The following is an 18,546-nucleotide window of genomic DNA, read 5'->3' on the forward strand; positions in this document are numbered from 1 at the left end:
TGGGGGGGTATAGATGCCAGAAACTATTACAGTAACAATAATTAGATAGATAACTGGCTAGCAATTAATTTAGACCAAATAATAAAATTTTGACGTGACATCCTTAATTAGATTTTGCCGATAGATAGTGTGGTTTGAGAGAAAACTTGTATGAATGTATTTGTGAAAAATGAAAAAAAAAAAAAGCTCCAGAAACTATTACAGTAACAATAGCTAGACAGACGACAGACATTCAGCTACACTGTAACAAGCTTTGTTTAGCTATCTGGCAATTTATTCAGACCAACTAAATTTTGGTACAGACAGACAGACAGACAGACAGACAGACAGATAGTTAAAACTCTTATCAGTATGGCTTGAGAGAACTGTATGACATTGTAAAAATTGAAAAATAAGCAGCAGAAGGTATCACATTAACAATAACTAGATAGAAAGAGACAGAAAACAGACAAATAGATAGATAGATAGATAGATAGATAGATAGATAGATAGATAGATAGATAGATAGATAGACAGAGAAATAGATAGATAGATAGACAAACAGATAGATAGATAGATAGATAGATAGATAGATAGATAGACAGAGAAATAGATAGATAGATAGATAGATAGATAGATAGACAAACAAATAGATAGATAGATAGATAGATAGATAGATAGATAGATAGATAGATAGATAGATAGATAGATCTCTTGTCAGTGTGATTGGAGGGAACTTGTCTCACTGTACACAGTACTGTATGTGGAAAACACACAGAAGGGCTAGTGTTTGAAGGGGAGGAGTGAAGGCGAGTTATCCTCCTCCTCCTCCTCTCTCTCTCTCTCTCTCTCTCTCTCTCTTTCTCTCTCTCTCTCTCACACACACACACACACACACACACACAGAGGTGGGGACTTAAAGAGTACTCGTATATCCAAACCTGGCTGCTTTTACTTCCCATTACACAGCTCGTCTGCGGAGGAGCTGAGGAAAAGCTGAGGAATACTAATTCACTTTGGACCTGTGGTGAGAAGAGAAGAGAAGAGAAGAGGAGAGGAGAGAGGAGAAGAGAAGAAGCCGCAGTGCTTAGAGAAAGAAAAAGAGAGAGAGAGAGAGAGAGAGACGCTCTTCGCCGCTTCTCCATCTCCGTCATGTGATCGTCCTTTTCCGCGAGTCTTTAGTTTAGCTTTATTTTCTTTCTTTTTCCCCTCTCATTGGCATTTCTGCAGCGTGTAGAGACAAAGTGAACAGCAAAAGTGAACGCTGTGATTTTTAAATGGTGGATTTGCTTCGAGATATGTGAGGAAGGAGAAAAGGACGTGCGGGGAGTTTGTTACTGAAGAAAGTCGTCGTGTTTGTGACAGCTGGCACAAGAATAACCCGAATAACCATCACGACATTACTGGGACATTTGTGTGTGTGTGTGTGTGTGTGTGTGTGTGTGTGTGAGTGTGTGAATGTATGTATGTATGTGTGTGTGTGTTATTTTGCTTTCGCAGCGAATACACACCGAAGACATTTGGCTCAAGCTTCGGAACGGTTAGTGTTTTCCTGTTTTTCCTATTTATTTATGTCTGAATGATTGCGAGGGAATTTCAGGCTTGGACACGTTCTCTTGGCTCGACTAGGCAAGGCTTTGAGGACCGGCTTGTGGCAGTGAAAGTGTTCGACTTTGCGGCTTGGGTTTTAGGAGGAATAACCGCGGAGAGAAGCTGAGATTTGTTTTCGCTTCATGTATGAGCATTATAGGCGGTAGCTAATGTATGACAGGGGTTCTGGATGAAGCGATAAAACGACGTGGCTTTTATTTCCGTCTCTACAGAAAGAAAAAAAACAAACAAACACTACAAATGATGTTCTAGTTCAAATGCTTAAATATAAGGTCGGGCGACAACACAATGAGGTAAGAGATTCATTAACCGCTTTATTATGTATTATTTGTAAGCAAATTTGGCTGCACGTTATTTATTTATTTATTTCTTTATTTGTTATGTGAGACCTTGTATGTGTGTGTGTGTGTGTACACACACACATGCGTGTATACATACATACATACACACACACACACACACGTGTGTGTGTGTGTTCTCATATATGTATGTACATAACGTTAGCTCGCTGCTTATAAGCTAGCTAGCTGTGTAGCTAGTCTCACTTCAACCTTCTTCCAGAAGGTCTTTCGAACAGGTGTTAGCTTGTTAGCATCATAGGCTCCTCTTCGCTTATCATAACCGGCTAGCTTAATAAATCTTCGTCTTTTTTTTTTATTATATCAAATTGTCTCCGTAATACAAACTCTCCTTTTCAAGCTAAGTGTTAGTTATGCTACTTAGCCTGTCAGCTAGGTGGTTATTCGTGTTTTGGCACCACTTGAAGAAATTAGCTTGCTAAACCCTGTGTTAGAATTTAACTATCAGACTAGATTAGTTCGGTAATGACTAACTAGTTTGAGGTTCATAGCGAAAAGGCGATAGATAGACCGAGGGCAAAAAAAAAATCTTTACAGAATGACTTGAAAGGACTGTATAAGCCTAGCAAGCTAGCGTCAGTAAAAGAAACGAGAATGGGAAATAAAAACATTGACATTGTTCAAGTTTAATTTCGCGTTATGTTTTCTCGTTGTTATGACTAGCTATGGGAGTTAGCAAGGAGAGTTGTTCAGGTTAGCATGGGGCTAGCGAGATAACCTTTTAAACAATCTGGGAAAAGGTGTGTTGATAAATACTAGCTGTCTTGGTATTTAACCGCCACGTTTTTATCTTTTGGGGACCGTGTAAATGACTCCTACTACAGTCGAGTCTTTTGGTTGGCGTAGGTTGGATGTTTACAGAGGGTGCAGCAGCGCCTTTGACCGTTTTGGGCTTTGACATTTAGAGACATTGCGGTCAGATCAGTGGCCTTGTGGGAGATCCGTGGGAGTCTGTGGCACAAATTGAAATTGTTTAGAGATGAAGATCGAGCTTAAACAACACGGCGCTGATCAAATACAGTGTAAATACAGCTCAGGTAATCGTTGGGCGATGACATATATATATAATGTGTGTGTGTGTGAGCGAGAGAGAGTGTGTGCGAGAGAGTGTGTGTGTGTGTGTGTGAGCGAGAGAGAGTGTGTGTGTGTGTGTGTGAGCGAGAGAGAGTGTGTGCGAGAGAGTGTGTGTGTGTGTGTGTGAGCGAGAGAGAGTGTGTGTGTGTGTGTGAGAGAGAGTGTGTGTGTGTGTGAGAGAGAGAGAGAGAGAGTGAGTGAATGTATAAATGTGTGTATATATAGAAAGATATACGATCAGATTGACTGCAGTAACATGGCACATTTCCTCTTCGTTGTTTGTTTGTGGTGGTGTGTGTTTGTTGTTGTTGTTTTTAAATCACGTACATCACGTTTTTTGTGTCCATTGAGATGTTTGCAACCTTTTTGTCGGCTCCAGGAGGCGTTATTTGTCTTGCGATCTCCTGCAGTCGGTGTGAACGGCGCCGTCCATAGAGCTGCTAAACACATTGGGGCTGAAAACTGGTTAACTAGTTAGAAAGGGGAAAAAAACAATCACTGTACACCCAACGTGATCTGTTCAAACAAGCACCTTTATTGATGACACATGCATTTTGAGTGAGATCTGCATGATGAATGTGTAGTAATCTATGGTGTATTGCTCAGTGTTAATACACAAGTGTACACGTGTTTCTGTATCGCAAATAACCAAACACTTAAACTGGATAAATAATAGATGTTGAAAGTACTACATATAAACACAGGTAAGTGATTTGTCTCTGCCGCTGAACAGATTAGAGCTGGGAACTGGTTAGTTAGACGAAATTATTTTAGCCTGCATGTCATGATCTGTGTAAACAAGCTTTAATTATTAAACACGTTGATCCATCAGTGTGATCATCAGATGAATTATTATTACACATTGTCACGTTTTTGATTGCACTTTTCAATTCAAGACCGATCACATCACTGAATCTTACCATGCTGTTAAGGAGTTATATGTATAAAAACAAGCTTAATTTTGAAATATATTTCACAATGATCTGTCAGTGTGATCATCTTCCAAGAATACACACGTATTGTTATTACACATCGAGTGCAGAGACCCGTGTGTGTGCGTTCGTGTGTATTCATGAATGATCAAGTAGATCAATCTTGTAATATTCTTGTAACACATCTGGAAGTGTGTGTGGCTTTGGAAAGTGTAAATGTTATTCATCATACACTGAGAATTATTTGCAGAACGGTATCTGTAATGTTTTTGACACATTGTCCAGTCTGTTTGGCTATTACCCTGTACGTTTATGTATTCCATGTATTATAGGACTGAAAGCGAATTCCTTCCTCAGCTGTCCATGTCTATTCGTATAACCATGTCTGGATTTATTTTGGACGTTGTAGGACGTCATATACAAATTTAATACGTGCAGTTGAGATAATCTGCCTTTGATTTTGGACCAAGGATTCTTTAGATTTCTCCAGAGCCTCAAGCAACACCGATCGCACTGTGGGTTTATTTTGTCTCTGCATATTGATGAGCCTTGCCTAGTATATGCATACATGCATAAATACATGAATAACTAGAATATTATTTGGATATGTACAATATGTATTTTTTATATATAATATGTGTGTGTATGCTGCTGATTTGGACTGGTATCTCTGCCTTGGCATGCAGGCAGAGCCATGTTCTGCCAACTCCCTTTTCGGCCTCTGGGGAAGAACTAGAGGAGGTGGGATAAAATTAGAAGACAGGCATACATTTCCGATTTAATCCCCCCCCAGTTCGTGTCTCGTATACTGTATGCATTAGTCAGTGACATACAGTCCTCTGCAAAGTTTGTGTTTGGATTCTTCCCCACACTACGCAGCCAGCTGTTGGAGATAGTAAATGAGTCTAATTTTCCACCAGAGTCCTGAGTATAATTGCGATAGTAGGTGTTGCTGTGGTCCCTGAGGCTCCTTGATCACCTTCGGTGTATTGTAGTGAAGCTGATAGCCAGCCATATTGATTGGGTTTGTCCTGAAAACAACTCTCTTGGCTCTGTAATTGCACTCACGTGTGATTTTCTTGTTGGTATTAGATATGCTATACATAACTGTTATGGTCATATAAAAAGTCAGGTTTATTATGTGAAATAACAGCTTACTTCATTTAGAATAATATATATTTTTATTTTTGAAAAATGCTAATCTAATAAGTAATGAACAATCAGCTCTGTGTATTAGGTGAACCGTATGGGAATCGGAGTCATTATTTGTTCTTGGTTCTTGTTTTCTGAGTAATTAGACAGATTAACATAACGGTAAATAATGTCATGTTAATAAATCCGTCGGCCGTAATGGCTGCCTGAAGGCTATGACCTGTAGACATCACCAGATGTTGCACATCATCCCAGGTAATGTTTTTTCTGGCTTGTAAACCAGCCATTTATTTTCTGCTTGTTTTTTGAGGCCTTTTTTTTTTTTTGGCTTTGGCTTTGACTTCAGTACGTGATCTGCAGCTCAGTGTTCGGATCAGCTGATTGGCTTGACACAACCGTAGAAAGAAACAACCGTAAACAACCAAAAAAAAACCCTCCAAAACACTGTGTCTCAGGGAGATTGCTTGGATCTGAGAAATTAATACGTGCCAGAATTCATCCTGCTGCTGTTGACAGTCTCATCATCAATAAAAAAAAAACACACACACACAAAAACCAGGAGTTTCACCGATGAGGTGGTGCTTTGGATCAGTTCTGCTTTTTTAAAAAAAATTTTCCCCCTCCCTGACAGACTTTCATCATTCTGTCACTGTGGTACAGGTGAATCTTTCTCTCATCTGTCTATAAGTGTCAGACCTCTACAGGCTTTTTATGTACTTTGTATCCTGGAGAGCGTTCTTGTTTTCAACCAATTTTTCCTTGTGACTGAAAGTATTATTTAGTCATCAATCACTGTGATATTGTGCAGTTTACCAGTCTGCTTGCTGTTGGTCAGCTTTCAGGTGCATTCTTGTTCCCTAACCGTAATGATGAACACACCTCAGGTTTTAATTTTGTCTCTTACAAGGGGAAAAATGAGGTACTTGTGGTCTGGAAGGAAAAAAAAAATCACAAAAATGGTTAAAGGTGACTTTGGTATGTATGGCAACCTGCTGAACTCGAATATTCATCTTCAGCCATGATTATATGGCATCTGAAACGTACTTGCTTTTCTACAGTACATCCTAATGCCTTACATGTACAGCAACAGTACCAGGTATTTGGGAGACATTGACCCCAAGCAATTCAATTCAATTCAGTTCAATTGTAGACCATTTGGTGGTCCAAAGCAAAGAAGCTCAAAGTAGCTGAGCATTAATTGTCCAATGGCTTCTGGTGTCCCTGTCCTGGACTATACAAAAAAAAAAAAAAAAAGACTGACCTGTATGCTACTCTCTATATAGACATATAAATATGTATACGGAATAAAACACTTGGGGTAGTGCAGTTATAGGAAAATAATCAAGGTGTGATGCAACCTGAAGTTCATTATTTTCCTATAACAAGGGTTTATTTCTCTTATACCACAGCAATTTTCCCAGCAAGTGCAATTTCTCATCTGTTAATGAACAACATGTTGTATTTTTAGCCATTTGTAGTTTCATATAATGTTAATCACTTACTTGCATTAATATGACAGAACATTGCATCTTGTTACTGAGGATTTGCAAAACCCTGTGTACTGAAGAATTTCCCTCAGCACTGACACAGGAGACTCCTTCCATAAATGTTAAATAAACACCTCCTACCTAAAAGCTCGACCACATCAATGATTGTGTTTTTCTTTGTTAAATAACAGCGCTGCCCTTTTTGTATTTCATTTATCGATAGTCGTATGGTACGTGGATTACCTGGAACTGATGCGAGAGCGATGTTCTCGAAAATTAATCAACTTCTGACCAATCAGATTCAAGAATTCAACAGCACTGCGATATTACAAACTTGTCTAGTAGTCCGTACGAGTGCTGGAACGTTGTCCAGGGGGTATTTGGTATTGTAGCGTTTTCTATTATTATTTTTAAACGTGTAGTCTGTTTGCGTGTACTATTGTATATGAGACAAGAGTGCAAATTCTGACCTCTTTTCCCGTAGAGTGCTAAAGTTAACCGTGTAACTTTGCCCCACTTGGTTTTAAAAATAGAAAACCGGAGTGCTGGGGTGGGATGGGGAGTGTGGTAGCCGCTACCGACGATTTCGTACAGCTAACGTACGTGTGTGTGTGTGTGTGTGTGTGCTACCTTGACAGATCTGGAGTGCATCTCTGATTATCCTGTCTCTCTTACACGTACACCTCGAGGCAAAGTCCTGTGAAATATAACAGCCAGGAAGTTAACCCAGAGTCGTGTTTCATAACGTGACATGCAAGGCAGAGTCATGATTGGATTTGAAACCTAATCGAGAGATGGTATCGCTGGGCGAACCCGCACTCGCAGCATAAGAAGCTCTTTCTTCGAGCACACACTGCTCTTGTTTGTTTTCTCGCAAGCCGCTCGATCCCTTTGAGGCTCCGTGCGCTGCAGCATGCAGCGGCTCACGGTTCAATCTGCAGACTAACCTAGATTTCTGTAGTGCCGCTCGTAAATAACCAGGGGTTCAGTTTCAGAGCGAAGAGGTGTCTCGTTCTGTATACAGTTTCATCATGTAACACTGCACCATCTGCAGATTTTTGACCGAGAATCATTTGATCACGGGAGAGCACAGAGCCGAAAGAACACGAAATATACTAATGCTTTAAGCCGCTGCTTTTCAAACGAAAATGAGCAAATCCCAATTCATAAGAGATGTGCTATTGTTTAATAATGACCAATTTGTCACTTCTTAAACAGACAGTACTACCTCCCTGAATTGTTTTGATGCATAAATGATTTTAAATTACTACTTTAAATGCTCATCTCTAATGATAAATTATGCTTGTCAGTTCCTAAATTGTGAGAATACTTTAGCTGTTTCTGCCCTAATTTCAGGGGCCGTAGTCACAGAAACAGCAAAATCCTTTTTAACGTCCATTCCTGATGAGGAAGGCACATATTGACGGATAATTCTTTCAGCAAATAGGCCTGAATACAAGACTTTAATCTACAAGCAAACTCGCGTCGACCCAGTTTCAAGTAAGACTGCTTATGATTGTTTTTCAGTGTGTAAGAACTTTTGGAAAGTCACTGGGGGGGGAACAAAGACGCACCACACGGTCTTGGGAGTCGTCTTTTACTGATCACGTCTACGCAGAATGGAAGAAAACCAAAAGAAATTTTCATTACATCCTCTGTGTTTGAGTTGATGTCTCTACGAGAAATGGGTCAAAACCAGCAACAGCAATTACCATGTTGTTATTGCTGTTCATATAACCAACTCTCTGAGGTTTCTATTATTTTGGCTTAAGCTTTGAAATTTTCAGATTCTTTGCTCTATCCGAGAATGGCTTATAAACCAAGTCCTGAAATTATTCACAGTTGGGGAGTAGTTAGTCTTAACTAAAAGCTCATTTTCTGTGAACACCAGGGAGGTTTTTTTTTTTTCTTTCTTTCCTACAGCAATTTTTAAAAGCACAATCTCTTCATTTTGTCTCAAAGCCTACAAAATTGCTTCACCCTTTCACTCATCTGTGGCACTTAAGATTTTTCTTCCGAAATCTAGTCCTAATTGTTAGAAATTCCCCCAGGCTTGACATGGTCTGAGTAATTGGTGCACCAATATCATCAACTTGTAGCAAGCACTCCAGTCGAGCATTAAGGCTTTGAGCTGCATCAGAAGCCGCTTCCCTTTTGTCCAAACCTTGGCTTTGACATTTTAAAAGAAAAACAGCTGCGGGTAGGCATACGACCTTGCGGCTTTGCCTTTGCAGAGTATTCTCGCAGTGCTGTGATGAACCTGCCTTTCAATAGCCAGAATGTTGGGCTTGGTGCAGGAAAGATTGCAGTGGTGTAAAATTTTTTTTTCCCCCTCCTCAATTTAATATTATTTCAGAAAGTCTGGAGCTACTTTAGAGACACTGTCTAATTCATTGAATATTTCATTATAGTGCAGTTGGCAGAGTTTGTTGAGTTTGTTAGTCAAACTGGGGACTTGAACACTTTTGGCTGGAAACTGAATAAAGAAATAGCTGTGTAGTCATTGTATAATTATCATGGACACTTCCAGATATTGGGAGTATGAACCTAGATTATAAATTGTAGTTACAGATCTAGCTACTTCTATATTTTCGTGTCCAAGGCTGAGTGATCAGATCAATAGTTAGTTAAGCGGCTGCAATTTGACACCACCACTGTGGATAGTGCCAATTAATGTTTCCCACAACCAGTTTGTCTTCAGCAGCTCCATGAATAGAGCAGAAGGAAGTGGCTTCCCCCCACCCCCCCCATCCTCATCTTTTCTTTAGCTCCCCAGCCCGGTGAGTTTGAGGTGCTCTTTGACCCCTCTGCAAATTCCCCAGCTTCTCCTGAAGTGAGAGGGTGTTTGCTGTGATGTAGCTAGAGTAAGTAAGAGGGTAATTGTTGATTTTGACTATACTGAGCTCAGTGAACCAGTAAACCCCAAAGCCAGTGCAGTCACAGTTCTCTAAACCGAGAGACCTATAGAAAAGGACCACCTGCAATTTCTTAACAGATTAGTCCTAGTGAACAGCAGGGAAAGTGAGTGTGCTCATTCGGGGGGGGGGGGGGGGGTCATCATTCAGATTCAGAGCTGCCTGTTCATCCCCACCTGTTCTCTAACAAAAGACTCAGTCATATGAATGGCAGCTGCTTTCACGCCAACTCTTTCGAAATCATTTACCTTAGAGCAAAGGACTTGCCAACTACCTAAGTTAATTGGTGACACATTAACTAAGATTAGGTGTCACATTTTTACTGGATGCAAATTCCAAAGCTTCTAAAGCATTTTGGATATTGAACCAAGTACGTTTATTACAAATATAACCCATCTATTATCGTTAAAAGACCGACCGTGTGAATGAAACGAAAAAGAATGCTGGGTCTTATCTTTGCAGATAAAAATAAGAGGTTAAGGCTGTTTGTTCCTGTGCAAACCGCTTGACCTGATTGCACCTTGATATCCTTTGAGTGCCGTGTCCTTGACGCGTATCTGTTTGGAAAATAGACTCATTTAAACCCTAAACGTCTTACCTGGAAAGAGATTAATGAATACTGACTAATGTCGAGATCCCACTTTTGAAGTGGTGTAGTAAAAAGCACATCCGTTGGAAATATGACTTTGATGTCTACTATTCCGGCTGAGGCTTCTGGTGAGGTGCTTTATTACCAATTAAACACAGGAATTCAGATCGAGGCACTCGAGTTTAAAATTCAGAGCACCAGCTTTTCTGGTGCATTCCTAAGCTGCCAAGAACGCGACAGCTCTGTGGTGGCGCTCAGCAGAAACGTAAGGCTCGTCTATATTGCAGTGTTACTTAAGAAATTATTCCGCGTCCTAATGGAAGCTTTTGCAACCAAGCTCCTTATGACACAGAACAGAGGGTGCTGCATTTACCCTGATCACCCGAAGGAATTGTCTGGAAAAACGTCTGTTGATAAATTGTTCTTCTTCTCTTTTCTGTACAAGTCCATTATTTCTGCTTGTGTTTCATTTCTTTCGATCTAGATTAAGACACAACATTTCTAAACATGGTTGTTTACACTATAGGCACTTATAAACTGAAGTGAGAAGTCAAACAGCTAAAGAACTTGTATTCTTTCCATGTGGATACAGCCAGCTGTTGTCTAGGGGACCGGAAAACCCGAGCAGCGTATTAGTATGGGAGAGGTGATCATTAGATAAGGCTCATCTACCATGGCAACTCTCGAAATGTTAAACAACTCTGACGTCTTTGCGGACGGAGAGAGCGCAGGCGTCAGGCAATCCATTGGGGGAAATGGAAAGAGATGACGACATGTTTGACGGAAGCAAACCATGAAATCCTCCACCTGGCCTTTGACTCTGGCAGCGCTGACCTAGTAAACATGGCCAGAGATGTGGACACCACGAAGCAGACCTGTGTTACTTCTCGCAGTTAAACACCAACGGCTGCTTTTCACACCGACCAGCGGCTTCGCCTCTGAATGGAGGACTTTGTCGCTGCTTCTGGAGATGTTTCGCTCACACTTGTTCGCCAGCAGCTCACAGTGAGCTGACCCTGTACATGTTTCTTTTAGTAAGAGCTGATGTTGAGTCATTTTACAAACAAACGCTGTGGATACACCTTTGGGTATACAGTACAATATATTGTAAATCTGTATTGGGATATAACTTTATTTATCGAGTATATTTTAAAATATCAACATTACCGCTGCATTTTTATTTTTTTTTGCCTATATCGGCAGCATATTTCTGAGTAAAACACTTGGAGGCATGATGTTATAGGAAAATAATCAAGAACAGGAAGGTGTGATGTGGATTATTTTCCAATAACAGCAAGTGTTTCATTCCTCCATTCCTGTTTTGCTTATTAAAACGGGCACTTTTTAACCATTTATAGTTACAATTAATGTGTGAACATTGGTTCACACATTGATTCATTAAGTTCAAACATTCTCTTGAAATTAAATTAGAAAGTCTTCCCTCCTTAGACGTAAGCTCTGACTGTTACACTGGAGACTCTTTCCAAAATTTCACATAAATGTGAAATAAATGTTTTGTTACGTTTGTTAGTAGCCTAAGATTATGTAGATTGTCTAAGTGCCTGTGAACGAGCTGTTGCCATAGAAACGATAATATTTAATATATCGGATTAGATTAGAATTCCGCAAGGCCGTGGTATAAAAGTTGCTGTAACATTGCTGTATTTTTCCACAGTCTAGTTTGTGATGGCAAACATGAGGCAGTCTCCTAACTAGTATGTACTTATAGGTGCTGATGTGGGTACACATCCCTGTGCAAACTACAATTTGTCAGGTGTTTGCTACGTCAGGTATACATATATATTGCAGAAGCTTTTAAGTCTGCAGCAGAGACATGGAGACCTGTAGTTACAGTAAAGTACTATAGACTCAGAGCAATGGAATCACCTGCTTGTTTTCCAGAATGGAAACCATAATTTTCCTCCAGTGTAGTCCCATAGTTTCACTGTAATACTTTTAGTGCGGCACTTCACCCCCCCCCCCCCCCCCCCCCCCCCCCCCCCCCTTCACTTCCATGTTTAACTGTATCTGGTGAACAAAATCATGGGCTTGCCTCCTCCTCCTGTCTTTGATTATTTTTTTTCCAGAAGCAGGAACCTTAAAAGCTGCCTTTCTGATTTATCTCAGAAGCACAAACACTCCTTAGCCCACACAGTAGCAACAATTTTATTAAATGTACTTTTTGAGAATGCGTAAACTATCTTTTGTATTTCGTGTCCGTACGCTGTAATAGTTTCTCCTTCTCCACATGCTGGTTCTTGTACCTTCAGGTTGTGTTTTACTTAGCTTCATGATTAACAACAGGTTGCCTCTGTCGAAACAGGTGGCGTTCTTGTTCAAACATCTTAAATGGTGTACTCGAAGTTTACACTAGCATCGGCTTTGTTGACAGCTACTGTGCGTGTTTGAACTATATATTGGCCCGAGTCTTTTAATCCAAGGTGGGCTCCGCAGATGTGTTTCTTTTTAGCAGGTTACGTGCGCAAGTTGTGTGCCTCCGTGGAGCCATCTGCTTCTCCCTGAGGAGTTTGCGGAGTGTCTGGGGAGGGAGGGGTAGCGCCACGCTGCTCTCGGCACACGGAATCCACCTTCAGAAGCACAGCGGCGTTCTCACACCCCGAGCTTCGCGGCTTTGATACGTGTGTGTCAAACACACAGAGGGTGGAAATAGATTTGCTTCCTTCCACAGCACAGCACCGTGGTTTGTTCTGAGCAAACATCGATCATCTTTGAAGTGCCGTCTTTCAGCCCGCAGTCGTTCAGCACTGTAGCGTCTTGTCCTCGTAATGCCCTCCCAAATGCGCGCACACACACACAGAGAGAGAGAGAGAGAGAGAGAGAGAGGGAGAGAAACTGAGTAAAGACACGAAGGATAAGGTAGTGCGGTAGTGTGTTTTTTTTTATTTTTTTATTTATTTTTTTTTTCAAGTCCAATTCCCAAGAGTACTCTATGCCTGTTTGTTGAACACGCTCTGAATGCCGTTGTCACCCCTTTGACTAAGGAAACGTGACAAGCCACTTTCTTTTACCTCCACCTTCAGTCCCCCCCCCACCAAACCCGTTGTCTCTACCCAAGAGCATGTCCGCTCTCTGTCCTTCCTCACGCATCATCCTGCGCAGTGTCATCCCAGATCAGTGAAAGTGAGGAAACGGCAGCATTTAGCAAATCTGCTTTAACACGCTGGCATCGCCTCGGTGTGAGCTGAGCTGCTCATTCACAGGACCAGAGATTCGCTCTCTCTGCAGCCACTGCAGAGCCAGTGTGTGTGTGTGTGTGTGTGTGTGTGTGTGTGTGTGTGTGTGTGTGTGTGTGTGTGTGTGTGTGTGCTTGCTTGCAAGAGAGCGAGTCCATCTTGCGATTAAAGCAAGGAAGCCTGTAGCCTGACATTATCATGGGTGCAGATTTGAGAGTGTGATTGAGGACATGTTTGTCCTCGATTATAAGATTCTCTGTCCTTGAATGTCCAGCTAAAGCAATTTGTTGCTTTATGTGTTATTTGATAAACACACATACACACACACAATATTGTAAGTTGTGCAGATAAGGTGTCGTCTGCTGTCTAGACTTTTTTTTGCCGTGACCTTGCTGAGACTATTTTTGTCCCTTTACATGGACATGGAACAGATAGAGCTGTGGTTTGAGGGAGATGTAAGCAAGGGGCTGGCCAGGTTATTTCAAGAATCAACAGTGACAAAGAAGCAAGATGAGACTTTGGCAACGCCACTCTGGGGACTTGGTGATATCTTAGATAGATGTCTGTATCTACACCGACCATGTGTCTCCATCTATTTTTGAAGATGTACCATTTCCAGAAATACCCCAGCCCTGCTTAATAACCTGCTTCTAAACCACCACTGTTGGAGGTTAACAGGTTGTTCTCACCGAGCTGTTTTTACACCCAGGTTGGCCTTGGAAAGCTACAAGAGACACATCAGGTCTACTTGGAGGTTGTTGCATTACACTTTGGGGTGGGTCTGGAGCTGTGATTGGTAAGCAGTCTCAGTGTGCCAGCTGTCACTACCACCAGCTGTCTTTCTGCACCACAGGGCTGATGGTGGTCTTCATACAGCATTTGAGATCCCTGATAAAACAAGCGAAATGAACATCTTTAGTCTTTATCCCAGTGTGCTCATCAGCCTGCACTTTAAAGGGTTCAAAAAAAAAAAGAGGCGTGCAGACAGAGCGGCCATTACTGCTTTGATTACAGGCTATTTCTGGATAAACGCGCGTTGAATGCAGCTCAGACATAATTTGAAAGGTCACAGTGCGCATCTTGTTCTTCGCTGGCGGAGATGTGCTTGGAGGCAAATATAATTTATTTTGACAAGTTGTCGAGAAGAGGAACTTTAGGATAGCAGTCGGTGTATTTTCGGCTCCAGACCATTTCATTCCCCAGGAAGGTCAATAAACCCCAATTTCCAGAAACAATTAGGAATATTATTTGATCTCCATATCCCCCACGGCAACAGTTTAGTTATTTCAGGAAGCATTTGGAGGGTTGGCAAAGCGATCACATTTCCTAAGCCTAAGCCATTGCCTGGAAGTAGCCGTTCCTGTTTTCAGGTTTGAATCTCATTCTCAAGCTCTGCTCGTATCTTGAAATGATTTCAAAAACCTAATCTAGGCCAGATGTTGGTCTTGGTAGCAGCTCATCTTTAATAAGTTCCCTGGGGAGACATGTCAGGATTGAAATGTAACGGAATCTCGTTTTGCTCGGATGTAATTATACGGAGATACCTACAGATTTCTGAAGGGTTTATGATAATAATAAATTTGACTTCATCTCCGGTTTAATTCACATGCCACCCCACACCACGGTGTTGCCGTGATGTAATTCCAGAGATCTAAGGAGCCTTGACAGAGGAATATGGTAAACCCCACATAAGCTGTAACTCTTCTTGAACAGCACTTCACACAACTAATCAATGTGTACACGGTTTCTGCTGTGCTTAAACATTTCCTATTTCCCATGGTTGATTTAGCTTTGCCTCGAATTAAAAATGCATGTGTGGTGTCTGGTAGGCTTCCGTAACCTTTTTAAAAAGTGTTTGACAAGATCAGGTGATCTCCCAAATGCAGGATATGAGCAGTAAACTTAGTTAATTCTTGATTATAGGTTATTTAGATTCGGACAATCTTTGTGTTGATTAATAGAGTGAAGGAATTTGTGAAAGTGCAACGTAATCTGTTTGTAAATGAGGTTGTTTTTTTGTTGTTTTAATATTTCCTTCAGACCACAGGTGCCCCGTGTGAGACAAGAATCTTAGGAGTCTTTGTGATGATCCATGGGAGAGTAAAAGCTTCCCATTGTTGCAAGAATGTGTGCAGAGTCAAGATGGCTGCCGCACCCCTTACTCAAGTATCACCATTACTGCCAGGTCACTTGGTTCATGTTTGCTCTGCCGGCATGTGGGGACCTGCATTTTTGCAAGGGCACTTTCAATTTAAAAACAGACTGGGTGTGACTTTTCCGCCCCACACTGCTGTCTCTGTGTACAGTCCTTTCATATTTTTTTCCTTAAGTTCTTTTATCCCAGGTGTTGGGAATTCATGCACAGTTCAGTTTCCTGTCCTATCTCACAAATTGCAAGATGCAGTCATGTTCAGGATTTGCTTGAACATGACATGCGCTCCCATATGTGCCGGCATGCTCTACATCGAAATGTGATATGAAGCATGAAATCTTTGAGAATTTCTTGCTGGAGATAATCTGCCTTCAGTGCTTGTAGCCACCATATGTCTTGTTGTCCTCATGTCATCTCATCATTAATAGGAGAGGCATGTAAAAGCAGAGAATATCTGACCATGGTTCAGGAGAAAACTCTACAGAATTCTACAGAATGCAACACACACACTCACGCACACACACACACACACACACTAATTGATTCAAAATTTATTACAATTTTTGTATTTGATAAAATAGTAGCTCTATATGCATTTTTTTTAAAGAAATAAACTAATTGTAAATTTTGTTTAAGCATCTCAATAGATACAAATACTGGTTTTCTTTCCTTTTTAAAATTGTAATAAATGGCTAATCACTGGCAAGCTTCATTTTAGTAACAGACCTGCTCAACTCTAAGGTTGCCATATTAAGCGTGATGTGATGACCTCTGACCCCACTGAGGGTATAGAAAGTCAGTTAGGAAAAACATCAGTGTCCATAATGTCCCTATTGCTCTGTGTTCCTGTTTGTCTGTTTGGCAGCTTCTTTCTTTCTTTCTTTCTTTCTTTCTTTCTTTCTTTCCTTCCTTCCTCTTCCTTCCTTTCCCTTCCTTCCTTTCCCTTCCTTCCTTTTCCTTTCCTTTACTTCCTTCCTTCCTTTCTTTCCTCTTCCTTTCCCTTCCTTCCTTTTCCTTTCCTCCCTTCCTTCCTTCCCTTTCCTTTCTTTTCCTTTCCTTCCTTCATTTTTCTTTCCTTCCTTCCCTTTCCTATCCCTTCTTTCATTTTCCTTTCCTTTCTTTCCTTTTCCTTTCATTTCCTTCCCTTTCCTTCCTTTTACTGTCCCTTCCTTCTATCCTTCGTTTTCTTTATTTCCTTTTCCTTTCCTTTTCCTTTCCTTCCTTCCTTCCTTCCTTCATTTTCTTTCCTTTCCTTTTCTTTCCTTTTCCTTCATTTTTCTTTTTCATTTTCCTTTTTCATTTTCCGTTCCCTTCCTTCCTTTTCCTTTCCTTCCTTTTCCTTTCCTTTCCTTCCTTCCTTCATTTTTCTTCCCTTTTCTTTTCCTTTCTTTCATTTTCCTTTCCTCCCTTTCCTTTACTTCCTTTTCCTTTACTTTACTTCCTTTTCCTTTCCTTCCTTCCAGAGCTTGTGGCTTATCACTGTGTTATCTAGACTATACTTTGCTGCCTAACAGCTCCAGGGTCACCGGTTTGATCCTGAATTCGGGTTACCATCTGTGTGGAGTTTCTTCTGGGTTTTCTTGTTTCCTCCCACATCACAAAAGCATGATGGTAGGTGCATTTGGTACTCTAAATCTAAATTTCCTCTAGGTCTAATTGTACGTGCAGGGTGTGTCCCGGATCCATCTCAACCCTGACTAGGATAAAGCAGTTACTGAAGATAAATGAATAAGTTGTATGTCATTTCAAGTTTCGTTAAAGTAATAGGGATTTATTTATTTTTTATTTGGTACGTTAAGTACAGTGTAGCCATCTGCCAAAATTATTGTAGATGTAAGCCACATTTTACTGTAAAAGCAGCAGCAAAATGACTCTTACAGTCGAGTTAATATGATCCTGTAACGGAATCTATTATACTATCTGAAAAGGAGGAAAATGTTGCTGACAGCTTGGCACTTGATTAAGTCGGATTTGTATGTTTTGATATCGCTCTCGAATGCCTCATGAAAGAATCAGCCTGATTTTTCTCCAAACTGCACCATTTCGAAGACCTCATTAATCTGGTGGGGTTTTTTTTTTTTTTTTTTTTTTTGTCCTTCTGGATTCTGCTAGCTCATTAATAGTTGGCCATCACTCAAGAATTTACAGTTTCAAAACCACACAATGGCTCCCGGCACTCTGGCCTTGAGCAAGGGACTTGGTACCTCTGATCCAGCCTGAAGTGGCTACTGTCATTCACTTTGTACTGTCCTGTGGTCTTGAAATCCACGGTTACGGATAAGCATTCCACATATTTTACAGACATGCGTCCCTGCAAAAACCTAAATGTCAAATAGTTGTCAATTCCCTCAAAACAACTCTGATTTGTATCTTTACCTGACATTTCTTGCAAGTTGTTTGACTGTTTTGTTGTTCTAGGAAGCAGTCATTTATTTATTTGTTTTCTTTTTAAACAAATGTCGCACCGATGCAGAACTGCGAAAATCAGATTCTTTTGAACGGTTGTTTCAGGTCAACATAATGCCGTTGAGTGTTAAGTGGGCCCATGTCTGCGATCATTTTCCCTCCTTCAGCGTTTTAAAGCAATTTCATTACATTTTGTGAAATATTGAGAGAGGGGGAAAAGTCCGTGTTGGTGTTCATTCATAAACCGCTAAATCATATTTTTTTGTTTCAGTGGTGTTCAGCTTAAATAACTGAGCTGCATTCAGTGCTGTCTTATTATTACAGCTTCAAGGTTCAATCTTCTGTGTATTTTATTATGCACGCATATTGAAGGTCATACATTCATAAACAAGCGATCAGAAATTGTTTTGTCTTTTCCCCCTATTGTTGAATTTAACCTCCTTACACTCGGCAGTCTGCGGTAACAAACTCAGCATTGTTCCTCTCTAATTACCGGTGCTAGGGCTTCTGGGTGCTGGAGCAAATCTAGAAATAATGACAAATTAAGAGGTGGAGCATTTTTTTATTTATTTATTTATTTTTTTCGTACCACAATGAGGGTAAAGTTCCTGCAGGTTTGTTCAACAAGGCATTTGTTGTTTTGCCCTCATTTTCCAGAAATGAATGCTCTGAGCTTCCCTGGTTCAGTGACCCTGT

The 18,546-nt window shown here is 40.7% G+C and overlaps 1 protein-coding gene across 4 annotated transcripts in view; it reads left to right on the forward strand.

Annotated features, from left to right (window-relative positions):
- The window catches only part of dag1 (dystroglycan 1), a 53,837-nt gene that overhangs the window by 22,311 nt on the left and 12,980 nt on the right, over positions 1-18,546 (forward strand). Inside the window, exon 1 of one of the 4 annotated variants that reach the window (XM_017450728.3) lies at positions 851-1,519. The exons of 1 other annotated variant lie outside the window; for it this stretch is intronic. The gene's annotated coding sequence lies outside the window, so the exon portion shown is untranslated. Of the gene's footprint in view, positions 1-850; positions 1,520-1,582; positions 1,884-2,190; positions 2,987-18,546 lie in introns of those variants that run through there. 2 more of the 4 variants (XM_017450729.3, XM_017450730.3) reach the window with 2 other exon arrangements.

This window comes from Ictalurus punctatus, chromosome 21 (genome assembly GCF_001660625.3).
Source record: "Ictalurus punctatus breed USDA103 chromosome 21, Coco_2.0, whole genome shotgun sequence".
NCBI classification, from domain to species: domain Eukaryota; kingdom Metazoa; phylum Chordata; class Actinopteri; order Siluriformes; family Ictaluridae; genus Ictalurus; species Ictalurus punctatus.